Below are 14,991 nucleotides of genomic sequence, written 5' to 3' on the forward strand. Positions count from 1 at the left end.
GGCAGAAAGAGAGAGAGAGAGAGAGAGAGAGAGAGAGAGAGAGAGAGAGAGAGAGAGAGAGAGGAGAGAACATTTCAAGGCTTTGGACTTCAATTTTTAGTTCAAAAATAGGGGTCTTAAGGGTAGAAAACTCCAAGAACTGCCTTTAATACAGTACAGTGAAAACACAGAGCATGCCATATGAACCCCGCTTGGGAAATTTAAATAAAGAGCTTTAGATATGTAACGTGATTTGGCAAGATCCTGATTTGAATGCGGTTGTGAGGTCCCCACGAGCCACATATGCTTTTACTAAGCTGAGCTATTCCTCCCTTTCATAGTCTGAGCTCTTAAACCATTACTTTATATTTTCTAAGATTACCATTTTAAGCCAAACCAAAGTTGTTAACTCTGGATAAAACCATCATATTATGAAATTAGAGCTCATCCTGAGGAAGAAAGGGGGAAAGGATGTTTAAATCTGGCCCCCCATCTCTTTCCTTCTCTCTCTCTCTCTCTCTCTCTCTCTCTCTCTCTCTCTCTCTCTCTCTCTCTCCTTCATTTCTTTCAGTGTTTTTAGGGGAGAGAGAGATGAGAAAGAGAAAGAGAGACAGAGACAGAGAGAGAGAGAGAGAGAGACAGAGAGAGAGGTCTGCTTATGATTATGGATTGAACTTTGAACTGTTCCTATTGTTCCTGCCAAGGATTTTTGAATACTAATGTAAAAAAGAAATATATATATATATATATATATATATATATATATATGTGTGTGTGTGTGTGTGTGTGTGTGTATGTGTGTGTGTATACATATATATTTGTGTATGTATTTTTACATTAGCATTCATTCATATGGTTATATGTATATTCCATGTATGTGTGTAGTCAGAACTGCTAAGGTATTCTAAAAAGTGTACTGTAATGTACCAAGTTTTTTTCTCCTTCCTCATTGTAAAAGATAATGTGCCTTTCTTACAAAAATGCTTTCAAGATGTAACCATATTTTGAAATGAGTATCATAATACATCCTCGGCAAGCCTGGAATTTGGAAACAAAGAACTTGCCTTAATCTGTTTTTTTTCCTACCTGATGAGCAGGGTGACAGTGCTGTTAGAGGGAGGTTTAGACATGTCCTTGGTCTCCATTCATTTTTCTTCCTGTTTCTTCATCATGTGGAACCTGACAACCTGGCCTTCTAAACTACATCAATTAAATAAGGTTAATAATATCAACTCTCACACCAGGTCCAGAACAAGCCAAGACAAGAAAAGCTTCTCAACATGACAGACAGACTTCCACTGTTACTGAGGAATAAGTAGAGCCCTAGAGGATTCCTGTCTTCTTTGGAGAAAAATAACCAAAAATATTGGGTGTTTAAGCCTTATTTCATTTTCTTCTCATTTATAGAGTTAAAGGTTATGTAAAGGGGATGAAGGGAAAACACAGGCTTGTAGAACTCTTCAATTTCAATCATTACATTGTTTCTGAGACATTTTATATTTGACATTATCATTTCAGCTAAAAGGAGCCTGAAAAGAGAAGACTTTATTATGGTCAATGTTGTCACAGCTTCTCATTTAAGAAATAATGAGCTGGATCTCTGATGAAATCAGAGTCAGCAAGACAGATTTATGCTTTCTCCAAGAGTACACTGGTAGTGATAGAGAGAAGTCAGGATAGCTCTGCAAGTTAGTATTTCTCTGGCAAGTGGTAACATCAATCTAGCAAAAATAAGAGACAAAACTTCCTTCACAGTTCTGCTAAATGTCAATAATTTTGGAAATTTGAATTAATAATTTTAAATAATCACAGAATTTTATAGTTGGAAAGGACCTCAGTAATCATCTATTTCAACCCATATCTAATAAAAATAGCACATATTTATGATGTTTTAAGAATTATAAAGTATATTAAATTGATTATATTATTCATTCTTCTCTCATCATTATCCCTATTTTAAATGAAGAAACTGAGGCAGATAGAAGTTAAGTGATTTGTCCAGAGTCTCACAGCTAGTACGTATCTGATGCAAGATTTGAATTCAGCTCCTCCCAGCTCCAGGTCTAGTTTTCTATCTACTCTACTGCCCAATTACTTGTAAAAGAAATCCTTCTATTCTGGGACAAGTTGTCCTTCACTCTTTATTTGAGGGTGTTTTTTGATATCTCTTTTCTCTGAGTTGCTATTATCTCAGTTTGGAAAAATATGAAATTCCAGAAAGATTCAGAGACATTTCACATAAATGATAAGAGCCAAAGCTAACATGAGTCAAAAACAGGGTCATGGAGGAGGTCATGTGGTATAACAGAAAGAGCCCTGGACTAGGAGAAGACTTGGAATCTGCTCTTGGCTCTATAACTAACTAGCTGTGTGGGCGACTTATCTAACCTCTCTCAGTCTTAGCTTCCATAGCTTTAAAATGGAGGGTGGGGATGTTGTTGACCAGCTCCAAAGGTTTTAGTTCTAAAATTATGTGATCTAAGACCTGCTCATTGGGTCTAGTTATAAATTCTCACTGGAAAAGATCTCTTCTCCTTCTCTGTAAGAGCAAATATTGGAGCCATAGAGCAGGATTACTAATAAGGGTGAGAGATATTAGGTTAATGGGTAATCATAGATACATGAGGGGGAAGCAGTACTAAAACAATAAAAAAATACTTGGCCCATTAATAATAGAATTATATTCTTTTAATGAAATTGAAATGTCACTGCAGCAAATATGGCAAATTAAGGAAAGTTTCTTGTGAAATATAATTTTGACATGAAACAGAAAATTTATACTGCTTAGCCGATGAAAATCTTCTGGAAAAAGTCATCTTCTACCTGTATTTAGAAACAAAAATAAATTACAAAAATAAAGAATAAAATGTTTTTGCCAAGGAAGATCATAACCTTGCCCTTCAAAAGTAGACAAATTGAATTTTTTTTTAATTCAATAAAAGATAGCTTAGGAAGAGGAGTCCTCCCAATGGTATGGGCTTCAGTGCATAGTAGTAAAAATCAAAGATCCACAGTAACAACCCCCTATATTGCTATGACTACTAATAGAACAAGAGATTTGCTACATATGAGAAATTCCTTGGCATGTTTTGGTATTTTCCTTTTATGGCCTGGCAGAATTAAAAAGTTACCTTCTCCCTCCACTGCAGGTCTGGTTTCTCTTGTTCACTCTTGCAAGAAATGGTGCCTGAAATATGATACAAGATATAGTCAAGTCACTGTATTACTAAGCAGTTATATGGGCAAGTAGTGTTTAATATGCTAACTTTGGGAACAATAGATAGATAACTATTATAGCTAAGCAGTAACCAACTATTTCTAAGTGAGTCTTGAATAAAGAAAACTAGAATAACACTAAAGGATTTACAGACCAAGTACCTATGTTTTATCCCTGACTCTTATTGTATGACATTGCCCTTTCCATTGTCTAGAGTTGGGTCCTCATTGGCAACAGAAGAATTTTGGACTTAATGATCTTTACAGTTACTAAAATTTAAACCTTGCATTCAGATAGGATCTTAGGTCCTATTATCTTTTTCTTTTTAAATGATGGTATTAATGTACATATATAATTATATAAATATAGATATAGATATTTGCTTTTTTCTTTCAAACTCACTTCTTAACTATATCAGAGGAGACCTAAATACTTATTCATTGAAATATTATAATTATATAATTATAATATTTATGTATTACTTTATGGTTTGTGAAGCATTTTATATTTGTATATTCACACACAGACAAGTCCATATATGTATATATATATATATATATATATATATAAATATATATATATAAATTTTTTTCTCATTTCATTCTCACAACAATCCTGTGAGGTAAGCACTACAGACATTATTGCCCACATTTTATAGATAAGGAATCTGCAGCTAGGAAAGGTTCACTGATTTGACCAGGATATGCCTGATGATTAGGTTTGAAAATAGGTCTTCTAAATCCAAATCTAGGGCTTTCTCCACCAGCCAAACTTGATTTGTTTGCTTATTTGTTTTTGAACTATTAGAAGGAAGGAACAAAAATAGAAAGGGCATAATAAGTATATATAACATATATATATATATATATATATAATTATTTGAATATTTTCTCTCCATTTTGGATATGAGTTTGTTAAGGGTAAGAACTATATTTTTGTCTATTTTATATCCTTTATGCTTTGCAAAGTGACTGGCAATAAATAATTATTTAATAAATGCTTGTTGATTAACTGTTTGATTAGATATTTTATCTTGTAGCAAGACTTTATAAGAATAATCTATCCCATCTAATCAGTTCTGACAGCATCTTCCACAATTAATATTGCTCAGGATGACATCTTGGTTTAGGAATAAGGCTCTTCAAGTTTTGTCAGCCTCTTCCTTCATTGATTAATTAATTTCTATTCATATGAAATCAGATATAGAATACTATTCATTTCATATTATATATATAGATAGATAGATAGTATTTTAGAGGCTGGGTGAAATTAAAACTAAATCACTTCATATCAAGAGGTAAAAACTTTTACTGAAAAATTAATGGGAATTGTATGAAGAAGTCAGCAGGGAAGAAGTAATAGAATGCTACTTCAGTTATTTTGTCCTGAGCATTCCTAGGGTCACATTCTGTATTTCACATTTCATTTAACTTCCCTAAAAGAATAATCATTTATCCTCATAGAAATGGAGCAGAGACAGAAAGACAGAAATCCACTCAGTCTTCAAACACATCTCAAAGAAATCAAAGAAATTAAAATATTGTGTGACTCAAGAACCCAATGGAACATGTTTTTTCCAAAGGCCTCAGGGTGCCATGCTAAGGACTTTCAATAATAAACATTCTTCTAACTTCATCACATCTGAAAGCATTCAGAGAGGGTAAGGGACTGAATCAAGGCAGGAAGAAGATAGTGAAATGAATTAGATTTATGATTTCAGTGATATGGGGAATTTCCCAATGAGGAAATACCAATGCAGGTTGTCTCTGTAACTCCTAGTTTAGAAAAATGTTCAAGACCTGCTTCGGATACAAATTGGCTGTGTGACCTCAGGTAAGTCCCTCAACCTCTCAGAACCCCAGAAAGGGGTAATGAAAAGGGGGGTGGGGAATAAACAGAAAGGAAAGGACAAGAAAGGAAGGGAAGAGAAGGAAGGAAAGGGAAGATTGTCCTTGAAGAGATAACAGAATTTTGTGATAAGCAAGGATGGGGGAAGGGAGGAGTAGAAGGATAATCCTGGCCATTGCAGTCACAATTTGGAATTTACTAATTAACTTTTACCTAACTTCTTCAGAAAAGGTCTTAGTAAATTTAAAAAACAAAGAAAACTATTCTATCTCCTAATTAATTCCTTTAGCCAATTCTATCTGCTCAATTTGTTTCTCTACTTTCAGTAGACTTTGAATTACACAACCTATCTCTACCCCTGGATTTGAACTAACTGCTTTCTAACTACCCTCAGAAAATAGATCCCTTATCCCAAAATGTCAGAGTTGTCTGGGACCATAGAGTTCATATCTTGATATTCCACCCTTCGACTGAATGGGAAGACTAAACTCTTAAGCCTGCTCCATATCACCCAGTAAAGATCATTTTCCTCTCAACAGTGCTCTCCTTACTCTACCAATGAAAGCCAAATACATTGGCTATTGATTCCTGCCTGTTACAATATGCGTTCTCTACTGTTCATAAGTAGTAAGTTTTCCTAAGGCCAAACTGAAACACTAAAGTAACCAGACGTTGTCACTGACACGTATGCACAATAAAAGTAGAAATACAGGTCAGGTCAATGGAAAACAGTGACTTTTTCTTTTCTGCTTAAGTTTAATTGTAGCTCAAATTTATTTGCATGTTAAGCTAAAGTATATCTTGGGGAAAATCTATCCCTAAGATAGTAAACTCTCAAGCAGATGCATAATAGACCCCCAAAATATAGAAGTCACAAAGAAAAAATATAATTTTTATCTGGAATCATTCAAACTGGCTTTTATGTTGTTAACTGGTTATAATTTGGGGGATCAAATGCTATCAGTCAAATATGATCAAAGAGAAGCTCTACTTATTATAAATTATCAAATAGCACAGTGGAACTGAGGTGTTGAACAAGTGACCCTGAAGAAGAGATCCCAGGAACAACATCCATAAGAGACTAGCTTCTAGACCCCATAAGACTAATTGAGCCAGGTCTACTATGAGACCATCTGAAACCAGTGGGACCATGTACAACTGAAGTTAGAGGGTCAGCAAAGTAAAGAGTCTAATAGAAACACAAAACCCATGAGGAACAAGTCTAATGAAAACAGCACAATGACATCAGAAGACATTTACAGTTTCTACAATGTGAAATTCTCTCTACATATATGGCATGGTCACATGTGTCCTAAATATTTGCTTCATTCCTATATGTGCCTATATTCTCCACTGAGGGTAAAAATTTGTGACTGGATGAATTTAAATTTCTGATGAGAATATTCTCTTACATCTTTTCTTACTATTTTATTCATTACATTTTTTAGTGCTAATTACATCTTCTGACTGATGAGAAAAATACTGGTGGGGGCTCTTCAGACAGGATTTTGAGGATATATCCATACTGAATTTGTAGCTGGGGAGAAATTCTTGGGGACTCCAAATGTTACCTACATTTTCTTTACATGGTTCCTCTTCTATGCAATTTACTAATGTACCTTGGTACAAAATGCCACAGTAAAGCAAGTCTATTATATATTTGACAACCTGAAAAAATTTAACACATAAGTTCTATCTGTTCTATCTAAATTGATGACCAGCAGCCCTATATAATGAGAAAAAAATATTTCTTACAACAAGTACAATATAACAGGCAATTATTTGTTTATTGTTTTGCTTCATGAGAGGCAATAGACCATAGGGTTCAAGTATAGTCCCCAATACATACAATATATATGCTCATAGGCAAGTCATTTAATAATCTCAGTGCCTGCAAGTAACTTTCTATAACTAAATATATTATAATTTATAATACATATTTTAAAACAACAAAAATAAATGATAAATCACATTTATACAGTGCTCCATTGTTTACAAGTTTATTTTATTCATGACAACACTGTGAAATAAATGACTTTCTTCTCCATCAGTAGGCACATTTTCCATTCTAGAAGTCTACTCTTCCAATGAAAGCACAAGTTAAGAAAAAAAATTCTTCATGCTAAATTTTTTAATAATTATTGTTCCTTATTTTTTAGTATTGTAATGAATCATATTGTATAAATGCTAGAACACTATGTAAATGTTTCATTTTTGTTATTGCTTTAAATTTTTTAAATTTAATTTAATTTTTTAAATTTAAATTTGGTTATTATTGTATGTAAGACTTTTAAGAGTAGATATTCTCTTCACAAGCAGATCAATATTTTTGTTATGCAACACTTAGGATACTCTTTCACAGGCTACCCAGAGAAAAATGAGCCCCGGCAGTCCAGATCATCTTTATATCAGGTTGTCTGCCATCTCTCCAGCCTGCATACCTCAATTCCTAGGCTTCTATGTGCTAGAATTTCCCTTACATAAGAGTTTGGAGTATCTTTCCTCTTTATTCCTTGGTTGAAAATCTCCCACCCATTCATTTCCAGGATCCAGCATTTAACCAAAAAATGTAGATTCATACATTTTTATTTCCAAGCTGAGATTATTCCACAGTTGAATAGGGATGCTTTCTCTAGGGAGTATAAAGACTTAAATTTTAAGACTCTTTAAAGGAGAGTAAGAAGTGAAAATGGTTGCTTCCTTACTACTTTCTATGCTTGCAACAGTTTAGTGAATTTAAGAGTCCCTAAGGAGTAAGGCACAATTTTTCTGTTACAATGTAGATATGAGTAAGAATAATTCGGCCAACAGCAGCAGTAGAGTTAGTTGTGACAGCAATCACAGCATAGAACTCCATCCTACCCATCCTGGGTTCTATGCCACTTCAAATAATCCAAAAAGAAGATGACCTATGGACTCAGTCAAGAATGTCCTTTCCTGCCATTTGAGATGTATCTATCAGGTAGCATGATGGATAGAATGTTGGACTGGGGGGGGGGGGGGATCATGAATTCAAATCCTGATTCAGGCATTTACTAGCTATATGTCTCTGAGCTAGTTACTTAAACTCTCTCAGCCTCACTTTTCTCTCCTATAAGTTGAGGTAAATAACCTCCCAGGGATATATATATATATATATATATATATATATATATATATATATATATATACATATATATATATGTATATATATATTTATTGAGGATCAAATGGGCTATATATATAATATATATATACTCATATATACAAACATATGTGCATATGTGTGTATATCACTTTGTGACTTCAATACACTATTATTGTTATTCTAAAATACATCCCTACCTTTTTGCAGAATGCTTGAAATTCTCACTTCTTTAAATGAAGGTTTCTATCAAAAATTAAAGCTCAATTATTTGTCAAGTGTTGTGAATCTGCCTTCATAATATTTTACATTTGACCCTTTCTCTTCACATGTTTGTCCACCACTATGATTCAAGCCTTCATCACCTCTCACTTGACTATTGCAGTAATTTTCTTATTCACCCCCCTACTCCCCACCGCCCCCAGCTTAGATCCCTTTTCTCTTCAATTCATCCCCTACCCAGCTATCAAAAGGATATGCTCTTCTCTCCCTCTCTCTCCTGCCAGAGATGGTTCAACTGGATATACCAATTAACAATAAAGTGCTAATAGTCCTCAATCGCTTAATAAACTAACATCCTGGTTGAACTTTCATTTATTCTATGTGCTAAGCACAGGGAGCTAGGGTGCAGAGGATAGAGCTCTGGCCTGGAGATCAAATGATCTGAGCTCAAATCCAATCTTAGATGCTTACTAGTTGTCCCTGGGCAAGTCACTCAACCCCTGTTTGCCTCAGTTCCCCATTTGTAAAATGGGGGTAGGCTGGAGAAGAAAATGGCAAACCATTCCAGCACCTCTGCCAAGAAAAATCATGGTCAAATCCGTGGAGCCACCAAAAGTGGGACTCCTCTGAACAAGAGTAAATGTGCAAAGTAAAGCTCAGATCATGTCATGCCCCAGAAGCTCCCTCTTGCCACTAGAATGAAACATGCTGTTTCAAAGCCCTCCATAATCTGACTCTGGCCTGCTTTTCTAAATTTAATTTCAAACTAATCCCCCTCAGGAATTCTAAATTCTAATCAAAGGGGCCAGCTTGTTGTTCCTGATATGCTACACACTGTGTCCCTTGTATCACCTGGGCACTGGACAATCCCATGCCTAGAATCCCCTCCCTCCTTCCCTCTTCATTATATAATCTCAAGTTTCCTGAAAAGTTTAGTTATACTTCTCCCCTCTAGAAGTTAGATACGGTGAATAGGCATGGTGTCAGGAAAACCTGAGTTCAAATCCAGCCTCAAATGCTTACTAGTTGTGTGACCCTGGGAAAATCACTTAACCTATGTGTGCCTCTGTTTCCTTTTCTGTAAAATGAGAATAATAGCAATAACACCTACCTCCCAGGGTTGTCCTGACAATTGAGTGAGATCTTAATTGAAATGCACATAGCACAGGGCTAGATGCCTTCAGCTACTAGTGCTCTCTCTAGAATGGTATTGTGCATAGATTGGTTCATTCTATTATACTCTCCTTTTGTCTCTATATATCTAGGACAAGTAAGTGAATTGTACTGAAAACATATTATAAATGTTTGTTACATGAATGAAATCTTCTGCTAAGATGAGTTGGTATATTAAGTCAACCATCAAAACTTTCCTGCTAATTGGGATACCTATGCCATCTCTGGGAAGAGAGAGGAAAAAGCATAAGACAATAACAAAATCAATAATAATAATAATGATGATGCAAGATTTAGAAAGGGTTTTCTTCACAATCAACCTAAGGTGGGAGGGATTAAAAAGTGATCTGCTTAAAATTCCATTGGCAGAATGGAGATTTGAACCCAAGTTCAAAACTCTTTCCATGCCACTAGTACTCTTCCTTCTCCCTCCCCCCTACCAGACTTGGGACTTATAGGAAAATTAGGTTAAAAGAGATACTATTTATTATGTATACAGATGTATAGTTTTCTACTAAAAAAATCTTTGGAGAAGTTAGGTGGTGCAATGGCACCAGCCCTGGAATCAGAGAATCTGAGTTCAAATTTGACCTCATTTACTTAATAATCACATATTTGTATGACCTTGAGCAAGTCACTTACTGTCTTGCAAAAAAAAATAATAATCATTCAGTTATTCTCTACAATCTATTACTTTCTTGGTCTTCTCTTTTATCACCATCTTGCTTTTCAGCCTCATCTCATTTCCATTCCTTTCACACACACCATCTTTTCCAGTCAAATTCTTATCTTTACTCAACTCATCCTGGACTTTTCCACTTCTGTATCTGATCACATTGTTCCCTGTATTGGAATGTCATCCCTTCCTTTTTCCTCTTACTAAATGCCTCTCATCTCTGAAAGTTCAACTCAGATACTTCTACCTCTATAAAACTTTGTCAGATCATCTCCATCAAGATCTTCTCCATCTCTTAGCTTATAGCTCTCATTATACTTTGGTATGGTACACTAAATACATGTTTGTATGTATATACAGATATATACATACACACCTATACACATCATCTTTTAAATCTCCTTATAACTCCTAGAACAATTCTCTATATATACATTAATTTCTTAATTTTTTTTAATAAAGGGGAAATATCAAAAGACTACACATATGGGAAAGGGGAAAAGATAGAAAGAAAGATGGTAAGTGTACTTGCTTGACCTTAGTGATGGTTCAAGAGAAAGAGAGAGCTTCTGAACTTTTAGCACTTTTTCCCACTGGCTGCCTCTCTAAGTCTGTGCTCAGAGTAAGCAGATAGGTATTCTAATGGATAGAGCACTGTATTTAGAGTCAGGAAGAACTGAGTTCAAATGTAGTTTCAGACTCTAACTGTGGGACCCTGAGCATAATTTAACCTCTGTTTATTCATTTACTCAACTGTAAAATGAAGATGATAACAGATTTATCACACAAAGGTTTTGTGAGTATCAAATAAACAAATATTTGAAAAGTGCTGGGCAAAGGTGTTATAGTGTCTTCCCTTCCCCTTAGTCCACTGTGGGAATGGGGCCAACCCAAAGTACAGGACTGAGGGTGATCATTGTAATTTATTATACTTGAAGTGCAGCTCCAAATACATCTGTCCCCTTTCAGCACCCTAAGGCCCTGAGGCATAAGATAGCTAAATTATATTGAGAACTCAAACAATGACACTATAGAATACTACCAAAGTGATAGACTCCATAGCCTCAGGGTTGGTCCTTGAGATCTGAGCCTCAGTAAGGAAATAATTGGTCTGGAATTGTCATATGTTATCTAATCAAATCCAAGTATAAATTCCAGTAGAACCTGATTGTACTTTAATCCCTTGTTTTATAGATTTAGAATTAGAAGCAACTCTTTTTCAAACTATAATCTAGTCTAGTTTTGCATATTTCACAGATCAAGAAGCTGAGGTTGATGGAGATTATAGAGGATGCCTAAGGTCTTGAAATTAATTGCTGTGCCTAATATAATGAAAATACCTCTAAAAACATTATATACATACATATATATGTATATATATATATATATACATATATATGTATATTCCCTCTGTTATCGGAAACAATCCAATCATGCCTTTATTTTCTGAAGAAACTTGAGATCACCAAAAAGTATTTAAGGAAGGGAAAAGAATCCTCTGCTTTGGAAATGTTCCAGAATTCCAGAAATAATATTTGAAGCTGAACAATCTATCTACCACAGATTTTGAAAGGAAAAAAGAGAAAATTTTGCTCAAAGGAGAAAATTGTCTTATGGTCCAAAGTGGCATTGAATTTAGAAAAATTCAGATGGGTTCTGCTGTACCAAACAGAATAGAATTTCCCGAATAGAACTACCAGCCATCTGGAATACCTTCCCCTTCTAGTTCAATATGTCTCCTTGAAGATATTGGATAAATATGAGTACTCTTTCTTGAACTCATTATCCTAAAGCAGGGATCCATCTACATCTCACCATCAGGGTTCAAAAAATTGGGGCATTTTTCTTTACTGCTATCATCATCAGTCCAGTGTATACTCCACACACACACACACATACACACACACACACACACACACACACACACACACACACACACACACACACAGAGAGAGTTACCAATAATCAATGTCCTAACTCAATTTAACCAATTAAAATCAGTTTTTTACAAAGGGATAAATACTTTGAAGATATAGCAAAAATTGAAATAAAATACTTTCCCATAAACTCTTGGAAGAACACTCTCTACTATACTACCTCTAAAATCTAAGGAGAGAAGTCTTGAATTTAATGTTCTTTTTATATAAGCATTAGGAGGGCAGCTAGGTGGCATAGTGGATAAAGTGCCAGGTCTGGAGTCATAAAGACTCATCTTTGTGTGTTCAAATTTAACCTCAGTTACTTACTTAGCAGTGTGACTTAGGGCAAGTCACTTAACTTTTTTTACCTCATTTGCTCATCTATAATATGAACTGGAGAAAGAAAATGACAGACCACTCTAGTATCTTTGCTAGGAAAACCCCAAATGGGGTCACCAAAGTCAGAAATAATCAAACAACAGCAATAGAGCATTTGGTCCTACCAAGTTCACATCCAAACTATCTCTGCCAAATGAGACCCCATCTCAGTTACCACTGGACTCATATTTCTTTAATCATCTTCAAGGCATTAATGTTGGGATAATTTTAAAATCTTTCAAAGATTTTGGTCAACTAGATGGTGCAGTGAATAGAATTCAGGCCCTGGAGTCAGGAGGACCTGAGTTCAAATATGAGCTTTGACACTTAATACTTATCTGTGTGACCTTGGGCAAGTCACTTCATCTCATTGCCTTGGGGGGAAAAAACTTTCAAATATTCTACTCTTGGATTCCTAGGTGGTTCTCTTTTTTAACCTTTTAAAACTCAAAAGATCATAGCCTTCAACTTCTTTTACCTGAAAGAAAAGTAGAAATGCAAAGCTAAGAACCAAAACCCATACTGGTGAAGGTACATACTTGCCTCAGAAATGAAGGGTCTTGGCAAAGAATTGTAAATTAAATGAATGTCCTTCACTTGGAAAAGGGCTTAGCAAACTGTGGCATATGTATGTCATGGAACTATTGTTCTATTAGAAATCAGGAAGGATGAGAATTCAGGGAAACCTGGAAGCATTTGCATGAACTGATGCTGAATGAGATGAACAGAACCAGAAAAACACTGTACATCCTAACAGCAACCTGGGGGTGATGATCAACCTTGATGGGCTCACTCATTCCATCAGTGAAACAATCAGGCACAATTTGGGGCTGTCTGCCATGGAGAATACCATCTGTATCCAGAGAAAAAACTGTGGAGTTTGAACAAAGACCAAAGACTATTACTCTTAGTTTTTAAAAAAAAATGATCTTATTATGTAATTTTGCTATCTCTTATACTTTATTTTTTTCCTTAAGTATATGATTTCTCTCTCATCACATTCAATTTAGATCAATGTATACCATGGAAACAATGTAAAGACTAACAGGCCACCTTCTGTGGGGGGTGGGGAGAGGGAAGCAAGGTTAGGAGAAAAATTGTAAAACTCAAGATAAATAAAATCTTTCTTAAAAATAAGAATCAAGGGGCAGCTGAGTGGTGCAGTGGATAGAGCACTGGCCTTGGAGTCAAGAGCCTGAGTTCAAATCCGCCCTCAGACACTTAATACTTACCTAGCCGTGTGGCCTTGGGCAAGCCACTTAACCCCATTGCCTTGCAAAAACTAAAAAAAAAAAAAAAAAAAAAAAAAGAAATGTAGGGCCTAAGACCTCTTGTCAAATAGAATTGTTTGTCATCAGATATCATCATCCAGAGAAGTCACATGAAGTGACTTAAGGTTCTAGTCAGCTAGACCTTTTAATATATTCCATCAAAAACCAACCAAAAAAGCTTTTTTTACCTCATTACAGAACTGATTATAGAATGTCTATAACCTGCCCCTAAAACCTCCCCAAGTCTTCCATGACAGATCATCATGACTCCCAGAATGAGGTTCCCCACCTTTTTTCCAAATGGAGAATTAATTGTAAGAGGTGTTTTTACATATGCCCATGACTCAGGTTCAGTAGCCAGAACTCCTTTACAAATATAGAACTCATCATTTAAGTGTTTTAATCTTTTGAGAGTCAAATGGAAAGACCCCTTTCTTCATATCACTGAGTAACTAACTACCTATCAGAGCAGATTCAGAAGCACAAAGAAATCAGAAGGAAAAAAAAGATGATGAAGAGAAACTGCTTTTCATTTTTCTATCAAGGTCGTTATCATCTAGTTTCTCAAGTGCAAACTTTGACATTATCTTTAAACCCCCAATATCTTTCCTCTAATAATAATATTGATAATAATAATAAGCATTTATTTAGCACTTACTCTCTTCCAGGTGCATATTCAGTTAGTAGACTAATCTTGTCAGCTCTTCTCTTACATAAATCCCATTCTCTCTGTTCACACAACTACCACCTTAATCTAGGTCCTTATTACTTCACACCTGGACTATTATAAAATTGATCTCCTGCATCTAGCCTCTTTCCTCTCCAATCCATCCACGAGATCCCAAAGTAATATTCCTAAAGTCTAGTTGTGATACCATTCCTTATGATGGTTTACTGTTGCCTGAAGGATAAATATGACTGTACTCCAGTTTAGAAGTGGGGAGCTGAGCTGAGAAACTTAGACTTCAGAGTTCATTTGATTGTGGCATAAAACTATGAAACATAGACTCATAAAATCTTGGGAAACATTCTTTTATATATGAAACCTCACAGAATAAAATAATAAGAAACATAGTATGGGTCTACCTGCTGCAGTGGGGGACTGTTGTTGTTCACCCTGCCATGAATCATCCATCTCAAATATCTGGCAGCACTTTGCGTTCCATTTCCCAAATGAGCATTAA

The sequence above is a fragment of the Macrotis lagotis genome, chromosome 8, assembly GCF_037893015.1.
Source record: "Macrotis lagotis isolate mMagLag1 chromosome 8, bilby.v1.9.chrom.fasta, whole genome shotgun sequence".
Taxonomy (NCBI): domain Eukaryota; kingdom Metazoa; phylum Chordata; class Mammalia; order Peramelemorphia; family Peramelidae; genus Macrotis; species Macrotis lagotis.